Raw genomic sequence first — 6,176 nt, forward strand, 5'->3', positions numbered from 1 at the left:
ATCTAAATATCATATTCGGAAAAACAAATAACATACAGCTGTATGAAGATATCTTTCACTCTACTACCCTACTCTTCCTCTAACTCCCTCAAGTTATTGGTTAAACCTATATTTCATCGAATGTACCTTTTTCTTCAATATCTATGCAGTCATGCATCTTTGTTTATTTGTAGGCCATTTTCTGCGATATAAGCAGATTTGAAAGTATAGTGAGCATAGCCAGGGCCGTTGCACCAAATCCTGGGCCCTGTATACAAGAGGTGCTGATGGGAATTCCCCCTACCATCCCCCTGCGCTGAATTGTTGAGGGGGGGGGGGGAGGTAGGAGACGTGGCCGTGTGCGACTCCTAATACTATGGGCTGGTGGATAATTCATGTAAAATATTAAAAAAAAGATTTTTTTTTTATATATATATTTTTTTTATTGCCATGGGCCCCCCCAGGACTGCCTCACTTTCCCCCGCAGTCCGTCGGCCCTGAGCATAGCTTAGCTAAAGAGTAAATGACAGCCAAATCTATATATAGAAAGTGATATAGCCTAACAGCTATATAGAAAAGTACAGAGTATATATATATATATATATATATATATATATATATATATATATATATATATATATATATATATATATACTCTGTACTTTTCTATGTAAGCTTCACATCACTCACACCCGTGGTCCCTTGTCGTGTGCACACACTTGCTCGAAAATGTAGACATGGGAAACAAAACACCGCGTTTCTCTTTGAGCAACCACATAGCCATTATTTCTTTTCATACCATGCTGGGGCGAAAGTTATGTTTCACGATTTCCCCCTATCCTTCGTATGTTGGATAATGTTTATGTCCGGTCTGTCTGGGCCAAGTTGTTTGAATTCTATCTTCTCTTCCAATTTTAGCCTCTCAAATGTTTGAAAAGAAACTCAAAACTGTTAACCACATGTGCATCACCACTTGCCATATCTGCATCTGATATAGAAACGACGAAAGATACGCGATTAATATGAGTTAAAACATATTATGAGTTAATTTACGACCGCGTCTTTTAGCGCGGATTGCCATTCTTATTGCAACCTGCAGGGTATGCGACACACAGAAACGCGGTCGGTGAGCTGTCCTGCCCCATTGCATGACCCGTTAAACTCAACTAGAATCGCCATTATCATTAAAATTGTGATGTCAACAGACCAAAATAGTCGGACAGCCTACAGAAACTAGATAGTTAATGTGAAATTCACATTATTAAAAATAGACTTGGAGCCACGCATGCGAAAAAGGTACAGAACATGTTCTGCAAACTTTGAATTTATTCAGTTTTATCCATTCTTTGGCAGGACGGAGTTTGCAAGAAGGGTTTGTTAGTTGCAATGTGTTTACCGATCTTATTTCGAAAAAATAAAGACTTAACTAGTCTGCAAAGCCAAGATAAATACAATGCAACACGGAGATTATTTTGACTGCTGAAGAAATGTGTTCTCTTGCCACCAGGTGGCACAGTCGGCCTATCTTTGAATGAAGAAAGCCTTGGTCCAGCTGCCTACCCTCACATAATTACAGGCTAATGTCATGACTACAGACCTTAGGGTGGGAGGTTATAAGTGCTGTACAATGCGTGTGTACATTGCTGATGTGTATCATTTCATAAAAAAAAATCAGTGTTTTAATACCAATATTTCTGCAGACCGCGGAACCGGCCGGGCCAGGGGGGCCGTGGCCCGGGTAACTTTTTGAAATGATTATTAAAAAAAGAAATGAATGTTGGCCTGCAAGTTTTTTTTTCAACTCAAAACCTGTCGACAAGATCAAACTTAAACACAACCCATGCTGTAATAATTTAATCAATGGTATTTCTAAACCAATATTGTTCACGTCACACGTCATGCATGAATATTGCAAAATGTAGACCTATAACTGCGCAGCACTGATCACTAATCGCGCGAAAGAAGTAGAGCGTTCGTTTTCCACACTTCGTCGACTGAAATCATACCTCCGATCCACAGTGACACAAAAAAGACTGAATGACTTGATGAACTGCCATATTCACCGTGACATTCTGGAGGACATCGACATGACAGCCATCGCTAAGGAGTTCGTGCAGGCCAATGACAGACGCAGGCAGGCCTTTGGGAAGTTTTAAGCGTAGGTCAATGGTTTTATTAGCACCGCCGTGTGCACTCTTCTTTGTTCAATGTTTTTATACTGCATTGTACTGATACAAGTGAGTTTATGTTGAGTTAACATCTTACTGTGGTGCTTTTGTTGTGTATTGTTGGCTGATTGAGCATTTTATTCTGCACAGTTATGTGCTGGCATGTTGTGGGCATAAGTCATGACCATTGATTCATCTATGTAGGCTAGCCTTCGGTGCTGTGTTGACTGTTTTGGCAATTTGCGCACTTCTGTGCTGGCATATTTTGGACTTGGGTTATTAGTTTTGTTGGCTGTTTGGACATTTAAAGTAAAATCATCCTGGCAAAGTGATGTGCTCTCTCTCTCTCTCTCTCTCTCTCTCTCTCTCTCTCTCTCTCTCTCTCTCTCTCTCTCTTTAGTACTGGTACAAGCAAGCAGTTTCAGTTGCGTTACCACCGACCACCGAGGTATCTTTCTTGTGCATTTTATTCTGCGCTGTTCTGTGCTGGCTGACGTGACTGATGGCATTACGTGCGTGTCCTCGTATACCGTGCATAGCCTTGGCTATGGATAATGTCGGACCTAAAATGTTGGTAAAATGTTGGTGACCCCCTCTTGCGATTGTGGCCCCCCCTTGTTCAAACACGTTCCGCGGTCTATGCTGGTAATCTCGTCCCCATTGAACCAGAGTGTCCCTTGAAATCGGGCTCAGCCTAATCAATGTCTCCCAAACAGGGGGTAGGTCCTTCTTGTGATCGATCATTTACCTTTAAATCAAGGTTATTTGAGTATTTGAGTATAACTTAAAGGCCAAAACTCTCAAAATGTTCATTGATGTGTTGTGTTATAACATGACGTCCATTTAACGTCTCCCTGGACCTTACGTTTTTTTACTGTCAATCTTAGTATATAATATCCACATAACCAAGTTAAATTTATAGCATTGGTCGCATTCTGACGTGACGTCCAGCGACTAGTTTTAAAGAATGGATCTTACACCATGCTCATCAAAAGGTTTGGGTTAGTAATGACAAAAATCATTTTCAGGTTCTCATACTTAAATACTTAACAGCCCACCCTCTATCGTTAATTCATATTTTTATTTAGTGAAATCAAATGTAGACCCACAGCTTGGGAGCAGGTGAGCATGCAAACATTGTGATTAAAGATGAGAACTCTTCACCCCTATTCAAATGCATTTCTTCAACAAAGAGCTCATTATATAAAGGTAAAAACGTTAGATACAAAACAATGTAAAATAAGCAAAGTCTTCATCCGTTTAAATATTACAGTGCATCAGGTCAATGAAGCTGAAAGCGTATTTAAACGACAATACCGCTCAGTGATCCACCCATGTTTCTCCTGGATGACTGAAACATCGTTACCAACCTCATTTGACAACATAATTTCGTTGCGCTGATTCGGCTGAAGAGAATTTAGTGGGCTTCCGTCTGCAGTGAATGCTGGCAATACAGCACTTAAGTTTTTGTGATAAGATTACTATGGATTGACTGTACATGTATGGTGATTCACTGTACTTGTAGTGATTCACTGTACTGGTAGGGTGATTCACTGGACTTGTAAGGTGATTGACTGTACTTGTAAGGTGATTGACTGTTATTGTAGGGTGATTCACTGTCCTTGCATGGGTCCATATGGGCTTGGGGGGGGGGGGCTCTAAACGCTCCTCTCCATGCCAAATGTGGTTGGTAACGGATGTTTGGCTGACACCAGGAGAGACAGCTACGATGGTTTGATCCCAGAGCGTTTAGTCCTTTAGGTTCTTGTTGCCTCATGCGCGCTCTGCGGCGGTCGGGGCAGCGATGCAATGAACCTGCAGCGGGTTGTATAGTGAACACACACACACACACACACACACACACACACACACACACACACACACACACACACACACACACACACACACACACACACACACACACACACACACACACACGACACCGGGTTGTAGTGATATTGACTAGACTGTAGGCTAGATATATTATTTATATGTATGAATAATACAGGTTCACAAAAAGCTACGGCGTACAGAAACCTTGAAGTGTTGACCAAGCACCACTATAAGTCATGCAGGGAAAGGTTCCGCTGTACAGAAAGGATTTCCATATTCCTTTCCTTCCTGCTATACACTTCCATGGGAAGCGTGCGGACACTCAATCTATTTAATATCCATAAAGGGAAGCTCAGGCATCATGGCTGTTTCTACTATGAGAGACTGCTGCTTCATGTGTGCGTTGGTTGAATAAACACAGTCAGTGTGAAAAGATTGCAGGCAATTTACGTAATTTTTCTACATCAAACCACTGGGGACGGAAACGTTTCTGCCACCTTTTAACGGACAGAGAGTGAGTGTTGCAGATCACAATGTTTTCACACGTAGGCCTATACTCTTATTATAGAATGAGCAGAGAGACAGTCTTTCTTCAGGCTCCTGGATGCGCCAAGAAGTTGTTCAACAAGTTATCAATGTAAAATATCATATTCCAAAATTAAATAATACAGTTAATAGTTACCGAATCCATTTGATTGCCAACATTTAATGGTAATGCATTAGTGTGGCCTGTCAGGCCACACTAATGCATTTTTCATAACTGATTGTTATGAGGTAGCTGGTGCGACAACAATTACACATCTGACAGGAAACATTAATCTCTGGAGGTAAACATCTAGCCACAATGATATGTTAAGCCTCCAGACCATTGTCTATAACCAACAAATTTTTTTTTAAGAAAAAACGCCTTGCCTTTGAGATGTCTGTAAACATAGGATATGATTACAGAAACGGATAGGATGATTGTAACACGACAGACGATCGGAATCACAATCGGGAACAGCCTTATGGAATCTTCATCACCTGTACAGAAGAGTCACACTCACGTCACTAAAAGCTCCACAACATGAGCAGCGCCTTTGAGCTTTTTTTTTCTTAATGTTATGTGTATTTCGTTTTTAAGATAAAACAAGAGAAACCTAAACATATCTTATGGTCTCGTATTTATGTAAATGTTTCATGTATTTATGTGTTTTGTTCATGTTGTGACTGAGTTTGTGTTGCGAGTCTTTGTTCCATGTTCCCACTCTTGGCCTGCACCTGATGTGGTAAGTGGGCTTTAAACTAAGACTTAGTTTTATTTTTTTGTTTGTTATTGATTGTCAGTCTAGCTTATTAATTATACAAGGCCTTAACTAAAACCCCTTCTCTTCTGTTTGCAGAAACTGGAAACTTCTGAGTATATTTTATCTTAAGTTAGAAAATCTTTGTTTCCTCATCAGATCCCAGTCCATCATGCTCCCCTACTTGTCTGCCGTGCCACCATCATGCCTCATGCATCACCTCTCAGCGCCCTGCCCAGCTGCATCTTATTCCGTTACTCCAGCTCTTTCCCATAAGTGACAAACACGCCTCACCCAAGTGTTTATAATATTTTATTAATTATGCATGTAAGGTGTGCTTAAGTGGCCTGAAAGGTGCCCATCAATAAAATGCTTATGAATATAACATTATGGCTCCATCAAAAGCAAAGTACACCTGCCATTTACAGTTATCATTTGTACTATCCTAGACCTCTGCCCTCTCCCTGTACAATATTTCATGTTAAATACATTTCAGGATCAAGTTTGAGATTCAGTTTCAGTATTACTTGTTTTTGAAACCTGACGTGGGGCTGGCACCGCCACCATCATATCTGTCTTATTTATTGCACCCACACATAATAGGTCCATGATACCATGTGGGGTCATTTCAGACTCCTTTGCTTCCTAACACCTTGTGAGTTCCCTGGGTGCACCAGCTGATGGGTCTGTGTATATATTGGGCATTTGATTCTCGTTTCAGAAACCGAAATATATTAAAAAACGAGCGGTAATTATTTCTGTTTCAACATTCAAAAAGTATGGTGCTTTTCTTAGAAAGTCAAAAAGTGGCAAACTAATCTAAAATAATAATTGTTAAACATATAGAGAATCATCGGGGGATTACTTCCATGGTCGGTAGCAATGCGACTGCTATCGCTCCCCTCTTACGCTG

General features: G+C 40.6%; 1 long non-coding RNA gene across 1 annotated transcript; it reads left to right on the top strand.

The window, feature by feature from the left end:
* Positions 1–1,691: 1,691 nt before the first annotated feature.
* LOC115540370 (uncharacterized) lies at positions 1,692–5,648 on the top strand. Its single transcript, XR_003976164.1, has 2 exons — positions 1,692–2,137; positions 5,423–5,648. It is a non-coding gene; the product is annotated as an uncharacterized LOC115540370 (long non-coding RNA).
* Positions 5,649–6,176: the final 528 nt, after the last annotated feature.

Source organism: Gadus morhua, chromosome 3 (genome assembly GCF_902167405.1).
Source record: "Gadus morhua chromosome 3, gadMor3.0, whole genome shotgun sequence".
NCBI classification, from domain to species: Eukaryota; Metazoa; Chordata; class Actinopteri; order Gadiformes; family Gadidae; genus Gadus; species Gadus morhua.